At 42.3% G+C, this 10,223-nt stretch overlaps 1 pseudogene; it reads right to left on the bottom strand.

Annotated features, from left to right (window-relative positions):
- Window positions 1–7,881: 7,881 nt before the first annotated feature.
- On the bottom strand, window positions 7,882–9,136 carry LOC101719538 (BTB/POZ domain-containing protein KCTD20 pseudogene; annotated as a pseudogene).
- Window positions 9,137–10,223: the final 1,087 nt, after the last annotated feature.

The following is a 10,223-nucleotide window of genomic DNA, read 5'->3' as shown; positions in this document are numbered from 1 at the left end:
GTCTTCAAGAGTTCTACCTAACCTTTGTTCCAACTGGTTCAGTGTTTCTATTTTAATATTTAGATCTTTAATCCATTTTGATTTTAGTTTAGTGCATGGCAAGAGATACACGTCTAGTTTTAATCTTTGGCAAGTTGAAACCCAATTTTTTCAGCACCATTTATTAAAGAGGCTATCTTTCCTCCAGTGAGGGTGTTTGGCTCCTTTGTTGAAGATGAGATGGCTGAGTGTGCCTGGCGTTGTTTCTTCATTTTCTAGTCTGTTCCTCAGGTCTGTTTTTTGCCAGTACCATGCTGTTTTTATCACAGTAGCTTTGTAGTAGAGTTGCAGGTTGGGGATTGTGATACCCCCTGCCATGTCTCTGTTACCTAGAATTCCTTTTGTTATTCTGGGTCTCTTCTTGTTCCAAATGAATTTTTGGATTGTTTTCTCAAGGTCCATGAAGTATGCTGGTGGGATCTCAATTGGAATTGCATTAAATCTATACAGAAGTTTTGGAAGTATGGCCATTTTCACTCTATTAATCCTTCCTACCCAGGAGCAGGGGATGTCTGTCCATTTTCTGATATCATCTTCAATCTCTCTTTTCAGAGTGCCATAGTTTTCAGAGAAGAGGTCTTTGATTTCTTTTGTTAGGATGATTCCTAGGTATTTCAGTTTTTTGGATGCTATTGTGAAAGGAATTATTTGCCCTATTTCTCTCTCAGTGAGTCTGCCATTGGTGTAGAGGAAAGCTATTGATTTTTGTGTGTTGACCTTGTAACCAGCTACTTGACTAAATTTGGTTATTAAGTCTAGAAGACATTTGGTGGCATTCTTGGGGTCTTCTATATACAGTATCTTGTCATCTGCAAACAATAACAATTTGACTTCTTCATTTCCTATCTTTATTCCTATTATTTCTTTCTCTTGTTTAATTTCCATGGCAAATGTTTCCAAAACTATATTGAACAAGGGTGGTGATAGTGGACCTCCTTGTCTTGTTCCTGATTTTAGTGTGAAGGATTTCAGTTTTTGACCATTTAGTATGATATTGGCTGCTGGTTTTTCATAGATGGCTTCTATCAGGTTGAGGTAGAGACCATCTATTCCAATTTTTTGTAGGGTTTTTATCATAAATGCATGTTGGATTTTGTCAAATGTTTTTTCTGTGTCTATGGAGATAATCACATGGTTTTTATCCTTGGCTCTATTGATATAGTGTATTACATTGATTGATTTGCATATGTTGAACCATCCCTGCATCCCTGGAATGAATCCCACTTGATCAGGGTGTATGATCTCATTGATGATCTTCTGCACTCTATTTGCCAGTATATTATTAAGGATTTTTGCATCTATGTTCATCAATGAGATTGGCCTATAGTTCTTCTTTTCATTTGGGTCTTTCTCTGCTTTGGGGATCAAGGTGATGCTTGCTTCCAGGAATGAATTTGGGAGTATTGCTTCCCTTTCAATTTCACTGAAGAGTTTAAGCAGTAGTGGCAGCAGTTCCTCTCTAAATGTCTTGTAGAATTCAGCAGTGAAGCCATCAGGGCCTGGGCTTTTCTTAGTTGATAAGTTTTTAATTACATTTTCAATTTCATTGGTTGATATTAGGTTGTTCAGAATTTTTAGGTCTTCTTCATTCAACTTTGGTAATTCATATGTATCTAGGAATCTGTCCATTTCTTCTGTGTTTTCCATTTTATTGGCGTATAGGTTCTGGAAGTAGGTATTGATGATTCTCTGGATTTCTGCTGGGTCTGTTGTAATTTCACCTTTTTCATTCCTAATTGCATGGATTTGGGCCTTTTCTTTCCTTTTTCTGATATGGTTGGCTAAGGGTTTGTCAATTTTGTTGATTCTTTCAAAGAACCAACTCTTGGCTTCATTGATTTTTTGTATTTTTCTCTTAGTCTCAATTGCATTGATTTCTCCTCTGATCTTTATAATTTCCTCCCTTGTATGAGCTTTGGGTTTGTCTTGTGCCTCTTTTTCTAGAAGCTTGAGGTTCAGCTTCAGGTTGTTTAATTGGGCTCGTTCTGTTTTCCTAATATGCATATTCACTGCTATGAATTTCCCTCATAAGACTGCTTTCATTGTGTCTCATAGATTCCAATATGTTGTATTCTCATTTAATTGAAGGAACTGTCTGATTTCTTCTTTAATTTCCTCTGTGACTCATTGGTTATTCAGAAGTATGTTGTTCAATTTCCATGGGTTTATGAAATTTTTCCAGTTATTTTTGCTATGGATCTCCAATTTCATTGCACTATGGTCTGATAATGTACAGGAGATAACTTCAATTCCTTTGCACTTACTTAAACATGTTCTATGTGTATGTGGTCTATTTTTGAGAACGACCCATGTGCAGCTGAGAAGAATGTGTATTCTGATTTTGTGGGGTGAAAGACTCTGTAAACATCTGTGAAGTTCATTTGTTCAAGAGTTCGATTGACTTCTAGTATTTCATTACTTATTTTTAGTCTAGTTGATCTATCTATTTGTGACAGTGGGGTGTTGAGATCCCCCATTACAATTGTATTAGTGCATATATGACTTTTCATGTCCGTTAGTATTTGTTTTATATAGTTGGGTGCACTTGTGTTTGGTGCATAGATATTTATGATTGCCATCTCTTCCTCTTGGATTCTTCCCTTTACAAGGATGTAGTGTCCTTCTTCATCTCTCTTCATCAGTGTTGGTTTGAAATCTACTTGGTCTACAAAGAGGATAGCTACTCCTGCTTTTTTTCAGTTCCTGTCACATGGAGTACTGTTTTCCACCCTTTAACTTTCAGTCTATGAGTTTCCTTTTGAATTAAGTGTGTTTCTTGTATGCAGCATATTGTTGGATTTTGCTTCTTGACCCATTCTGCCAGTCTATTTCTTTTGATTGGTGAATTGAGACCATTCACATTGATGGTTATAACTGAAACGTATTGACTTGTCATTGCCATGACTTTTTCTTTTTGTTGGGTTCTCCCCCTTTCCATTTAATTTCTTGTCATGCCAGATGGGTTCATTCTGCTTTGCTTCCTGGTGTTGTGATCCTCAATGTCTGTTCCTAGGATATTGTGTAAAATTCTTTGGAGTGCTGGTTTGGTATTCATGAAGTTCCTAAGGTGCTCTTTGTCATGAAAGTATCTTATTTCTCCACCCATTTTGAAAGATAGTTTTGCAGGGTACATCAATCTGGGTTGGAGGCTGTTTTCTTTTAGGGCTTGGAATATGTCACTCCAAGCTCTTCTTGCCTTGATGGTTTGTGTTGAGAAGTCTGCTGTGATTCTGATGGGCTTTCCTTTGTATGTGATTTGTTTCTTTTCTCTGACTGCTTGGAGAACTTTGTTCTTCTGTTGTGTTTCTGGAATCTTAACCATTATATGCCTATGTGTAGACTGTTTTTGATGAAGGCTATTTGGAGTCCTATATGCCTCACTTATGTGTATGTCAAGCTCTTTTCCCCTGCTTGGGAAGTTTTCTGCCATTATTTCTGTGAAGAGATTTTTTATGTCATCTCCACTCTCTCCTGTTTCTTCATTGAGCCCAATCAGTCTTATGTTATTCTTCTTTGCATCATCTAGCAGCTGCTGGATTGATTTCTCATGTTCCCTTATAATTTTGAAGCAATTTTTCTTTTCCTGGTCATTAATTGCAATCTTATCTTCTATATCTGAAATTCTGTCCTCACATTGGCTCATTCTTCTGTGTAGACTTTTAATGGAGTTTTTCATGTCCTGGAAATCTATTTGCATCTGTTTTATGGATTCCATTTGTTTCTTATGTTGGGATTCCATCATGTTCCTGAGCTCCTCTCTAGATTTATTAATCATGTCTTGCACTAGGAGCACAATTTCTCCTATTATCTGAGAAATGATTCCTGATTTCACTTTTTCCAGATCCCCTTTTGCTGCCAATTCAGTGGGTCCAGGTGGTTGAGTATCAGAGTGTTCCATCTCATTTCCATTTCAGGTTGCTGTAGGTGATCTGGAAGTCTGGTTTTGAGACTTATTTACATGTTTTCTCATTTCAACTGGAGGGGCAGAGAGGGTGCTGTTGGTGCCCACATGGCTCACCTCCTCTGAGCTGGGAGAGGTGGGACAGAGGCCGGGAGTGGCAGTAGGGATGGTGGCTGAGAAGCCCCTTCCTCTGGACCAGGAGGAGTGGGTTGGTGGCTCAGAAGTCCCTACCTCTGGGCTGGGAGTGGCGGGATGGATGGTGGCTGGGAAGCCCCTTCCTCTGGGCCAGGAGCTGTGGGACAGAAGGCAGCCCAAAAGCCCTTTCCTCTGGGCTTGGAGCAGCCGGAGGGATGGTGGCCAGGAAGCCCCTTCCTCTGGACCAGGAGGAGTGGGTCAGTGGCTCAGAAGCCCCTACCTCTGGGCTGGGAGTGGCGGGACGGATGGTGACTGGGAAGCCCCTTCCTCTGGGACAGGAGTGGTGGAACAGAGGTGGGCCCAAAAGCCCTTTCCTCTGTTCCAGGCTTGAGTTATTTATATATTCTATACACTAGTCCTCTGTCCACTGAAGAACAGGCAAAAATTTTTCTCATTCTGTAGGTTGCCTCTTCGTTTTGTTGGTTATTTCTTTTGTTGTGCAGAGCTTTTTACTTTTTTTTTACACACAAATGATAATATTTTATTATTGAAAAAAGCATCCCAAATGTAGATTTCACAAACACTGGTAGGTGAACAGTGCAACTTTAAAAGTAAATTCAAGGTAAAGAGGTGACACCTAACAACCACTTTGCCTTTAGGAGAAGATGCAGCTCTCCTTCAGCAAAGGTGATCCCATCCCAAACATGGTGTGCTCCATCCCCACCAAGGCATCAGTTTTCTGTCTGAGCTATGTCCACTTTAACAGGTTCCAAGTGATGGCAAGAAGTGGCATTAATGCTTACTAAAATCTCAGGATTTTTTTTAAAAGATTTCACATTACACTTGATAACAGAGTCTAAGTTAAAGCCTGTGTGTTAAAGCTCTGAATATTTATTTAAAGAGGGACCCTTTGAAACACTAACTGAAAAGACACCTGTCCTCACTGGACTTATTCCACAGTACTTTCATAGACCTGGTTTTTTTAGTACTGGGAATTGAACTCAAGACCTTGCCTTTGCCAGGAAGATGTGGCGCCACTGAGCTACATCCCCAGCTCTATAGACCTGTACACATTAGATAACATACTGTTCTCAAGACTCAGTTTAAAACAATTTTGGCTATCATACACTGTGCAGAAAATCCAGCTACTTTCTATCTTTTTTATCCTTTTTGCTGTCATTCCTTCAATATCTTTCTTCCACTTTGAAGAAACCATCAAATAATGTGATGTTTTAACACTGTCTCCTTGCGCTCTCAATGGCTAATGTTTCCTAGCCAACTCTAAACCTCAAATTCTGGTTCATCTTGGCTTGCTGAGAAGCTCTAAGATACTCTGGGTAAAACCATTTCTTATAATAATGTATGAACAGACTGGCTTACTTATTTAGGCACTTAAACACCAAACCCACGTTCCACCTTCTGCCTATCTGGCCAGTAACTGACTGAATGGGATGACTGCAGCCTGGACCTCATCCCCACAGGGACTGAGGGGCCACCAAGTTCCAATGATGCTAAAGTCTAGGCAGGGGGTGGGTGTGAGGGGTACAGAAACTGCTCTACCAGAAGGAACCTGTGGTCCCCTTTTCATTCAGTCACTACCACTTGATGGCACTTGCACATCAACCACAGATTTCCACATCCTCAAACTACTGGTTGAGGCCAAAAGCATGTTAACTTAGAATGTGGCAGTGGGGAAGACAGCTAGTTCTTAAAAGCCTGAGAAAAATAATCAGTTACACCAAACAAAGTGTCAAGTACGCACCCTACTTTCCTAACTGTACCTAGCAAGAACTAAAGTGTTAGCTGTGGTATGTTTACACTTAAATAAGAAGTTATTTACATCTCCAACACAGACATCAGGGGATTCAAATTTCCTCTGCAATGGCATGGAAGCCACTAAGTGTGAAGGAAGCACCATTAGGGATCGCTGGGGCAGGTCAGCTGCTAGTGGGTATGGACGTTCTGCTGGCAAGGCTGAGCCTATGCCTGACCTAAATTGGAGCCACTTGGTTACAAATAACCCTCATCCCTACACTGGCCACCGGCCCCACAAATAGACACCAATGGTGATCACAACTCTAGGTGACAGATGGCTCAGTCTGACTGCTGTTTTCCCAGCAAAGAACAGAACACTGATTCCTTGTGATGCTGGCCAAAGCACCCAGAACACCCTTCTTAAGAACATTCTTAAGCCAGGGGGCCAGAGATCTAGCTCAGTGGTGCCACACCTGCCTCACAAGTGCAAGGTCCTGAGTTTGGTCTCTAGTACCAGAAAAAAAACAGAAAACATTCTTAAACCATGGGTGGTGGCAGAAGCCTGTGATCCCAGCACTTGGGAGGTGGAGGCAAGAGAATGGCCATGAGTTTGAGGCCAAAAAGAGACATTTCTTATTCCTGAGGCTGGGAAAAAGGGGCTCTCAACACCCAACTTTATTTTTGGAGGAATCAAGTAGTTTGCCCAATAGCATCTTATGGGAAAGGAATTTAAGAACACAGTCGTGTTCTTAAAGAACTAGAAGGAAACTATGTGTCTATTCAGTCTATGATGGGTAAATGCCAAGGTGGGCGACTCTGACCAGAAGTGGGAGATAATTTCCAAACTCCTGTTTGGCTTTGGGACTAAATTTAGCTCTGCTGCTAACAACCACAGAGCTGTCAGAGGAAGACAGGGCCCAGGGAGACTGATCTGGACTGTCACCCACCAAGCAGCATTAATAGAGCTGACAGCAACCAGACGACACCTGGACCTGACTTCCCTTCAACTCGCCCTTCCTTTGGGGACTACATCACCGTCATTTTCTTACCCAGTTACTAGGGTATTTTAAACATCAAAATTCACAGATAACCTCCAAAACTCCATGGTATGAGGAGAACATGTGTAGAGAAATCCTGCCCTGGGTCAGTCTGCTGGTGATGCTTCCCAGCCAGTTTCACTCCAAATGCCTTCTCCAAGGTGCTCTTAGCAATCTAAGATGCTGGCACTGGTGAGGAATCTCTCTCCTCCCCGCTTGAGCCTTTCACCTGTATCTCCAGTCTCTTGGCCCCCACCACAGCAATGTGCTGCCCCAGCATCCTGGCCAGGAGAATGCATTGGCCTCATCTGGAGAGGCCCAAGTCTCTTTCCCAGTCAGTCAGCAATGTGTGTTCCTATACCTTGAGCTAAAAAGTTTTCATGAACATCATTATGTCATTCTTCCCGCTGAAGAACTTGTCTTGTGTGGTTTTGGATTGTTCACTGCATTAATGGGGAAACTGAATTTCAGATCTTAGGAATTTCCTTTTGAGATTTTGAGTGAGCCTGTTCTTTCTTGATCCAGTCTGGGTGCAGAGGCCCTAAGAATGGGATTTCACTAACCTCTCATGAGCATCTCAGTGCCAGCTTTCAGAAGACAGAGATTGTCTCTTTTTACCTTTGGTCCCTTTGCTGCTTACTACACATTTGCCTGATATAAGACAAAACAAACAAAAGCACAGAGTGAAAAGGATGAGGACTGCTTTGCTAACTATGAAGCAATAGGAGTCTTGACTTCCTTTCCTGCATTTGCAGGTATTCAGACTCAGTGAACAGCACCAGACTCCAATTTTTCAAGTTACCAGGGCTGCTGCAAAGCTGGGAGCCTGATTACCAGAGTGCTTCTTCATACCCTGCCAGAGACAGACTTACAGGAAAGGACACACATTAATTACGGGAAGGCCAAAGGTAGGGGAGGCACATGTCAGGGTGACACAACCACGGGGAGGATGGCAGCCTGGCCATGGGCGTCCCACACAGAAGAACCCTGGTGAGGGGCAGACCCATGACAGCCCTAATCCTGAAAGTCATTAGAAACCATCTGAACAAGGAGGGCATTGAGCTGGTCGAGTTTGTCTGCTTGTGGCAGGTGGTGCATGAGTATCTCTGGGTCCTCCAAGACGTCCTTGCCAGCACCTACCAGGTTTGTGAGGGACTTGCTTGGAACACACTGGAAATCCACATGGCAACTCTTTCCTTCTTCCTTTTCCCATGACACCTGGATAAAGGGATAATGCACGTAATTATAGATAACTTCAGACTGACCTCCAGGTCTTCTCTTTATTTTTTCTTTACAGGTAGGGTAACCTTCAATCCCAATGCGAATGTTTTTCAGGCCCCGTTCCTTTAACACTGTTTTAGCGACATCTGGATTCTCAACATATTTGAAGAATCTGTGAAGCCTGGAGCTATAAAGAATTTGGGAATATTCTTCTCCCATGAGTGGGGGGTGGTCTTCATCCCAGTCCACAGAATCCTCGTTGGTCAGCAGGACGATGTGGCACCCTCGCTCCCCTTTCTTAGCCAGCCCACCATGATGGGCAGGATCAGCTCTTCGAGGTAGTGATCAAACTGCTTGTGAGCACCATCATTAGAGAGTTCATGCAGTAAAGCACTCAGATCTTGACATCTGATAGTGTTGAAGTCAAAATTAATGCAAAATTAATCGCACGTGTCTCTAAGGTCTGGGACAGCGATGCCATCAGGACAATTGATGATACCAGTTTTGTAATAATCCAGCACCGTGTGAAATACAGTTGCGCTGATTCCTTCGGCAATGTCATACTCTCCCTTCTCATTGGGCCGTGTGAAGTTGTACTCTCTTCCTGGACCAAACATCCTTCCCAACATGGTGTCCGGATGAGTGGTGAAGATCTATGGATTCACAACAAATGGTGTGTCATCTACAAGTGTCACTTTCTCTGGTGCTCGGGAATGAGGGTTACTCCAAAGCCCACATTGCTATTTCCTAATCTTTCTGGAGCAATAAAGGGTTCATGGTTCCGTTTACTCCCACTTTGGAAGCAAGAGCCTTTGATGTCCTTGGGAAGTGGCATCATGTGAGAAAACTGAAGATTTGCTGGCGGAGAGGCATAGTCAAGCAAAAGATCTTCATTCCTGGGACCTATGGGATAAGTGAGATTGTGAAGAGCAGATGAAGCCCGGCTATTTGTTTCTTTTTCTTGAGCCACAGCTAAGGTATCATCCACTTCGCAGCTGGCTTCTGGCCGCAATAACCTGTCTCTGTCACTGCCACGGTGAATGTTCATCCTCGGACCCTGTATTCTGAGCTGTCTGCTTGATCACAAAAAAATCTCCTAGTGGCTACTCGCCGTGACCTGAACCCACCCGGGAGCCGCCGTGCTGGAGAGGCGCGCGCCCCCCTACCCCGGGCGCGGCCACACGGCTCCAGAGCTTTTTACTTTGATATGAGCCTATTTGTTGATTCTCAGTTGTATTTCTGGTGCCATTGAGGTTCTGTTTAAAAAGTCCTCACCTCAAGCTATATCTTCAAGAGTTTTAGGTATTTTATCTTCTAATAGATTAAATGGATCTTTTATCCATTTTGATATTAGTTTAGTACATGGTGAGATATATGGGTCTAGATTCAATCTTCTGCATGTAGACATCCAATATTCCCAGGACCATTTACCAAAGAGGCTATTTTTTCTCTAGTGTATGTTTTTGACTCTTTTGTCAAAGAACAAATAGCTGTACATGCCTGGGGGTCTTTCTGCTTCTACTATTCTGTTCTGCTGATCCACCTGCATGTTTCGTTCCAGTAACATGCTGTTTTAATCAGAGTAGCTTTGTAGCATAACTTCAAATCTAGGATTGTGATGCCTCTGGCTTTGCTTTTGTTGATCAAGATTACTTTTGCTAATTCCAGGTAACAGAGACATGGCAGGGAGTATCACAATCCCCAACCTGCAACTCTACTACAAAGCTACTGTGATAAAAACAGCATGGTACTGGCAAAGAAACAGACCTGAGGACCAGTAGAACAGATTAGAAGATGCAGAAACAATGCCAGACACACTCAGCCATCTCATCTTCAACAAAGGAGCCAAGCACCCTCACTGGAGGAAAGATAGCCTCTTTAATAAATGGTGCTGGAAAAATTGGGCTTCAACTTGCCAAAGATTCAAACTAGACCTGTATCTCTCACCATACACTAAACTAAAATCAAAATGGATTAAAGATCTAAATAGTAAAATGGAAACTCTGAACCAGTTGGAACAGAGGTTAGGTAGAACCCTTGAAGACATTGGTGTAGGAAAAGATTTTATGAACAAAACCTCAGTTGCCCATGAACTAGCACAAACAATCAACAAATGGGATCTCTTCTTATTAAAA

The sequence above is a fragment of the Heterocephalus glaber genome, unplaced genomic scaffold (genome assembly GCF_053883595.1).
Source record: "Heterocephalus glaber isolate CG9 unplaced genomic scaffold, H.glaber_assembly_v1.0 deba00001481, whole genome shotgun sequence".
Taxonomy (NCBI): Eukaryota; Metazoa; Chordata; class Mammalia; order Rodentia; family Bathyergidae; genus Heterocephalus; species Heterocephalus glaber.
The sequence above is the reverse complement of the archived record's forward strand: the minus strand, read 5'-3'. Positions and strand labels throughout refer to the sequence as shown.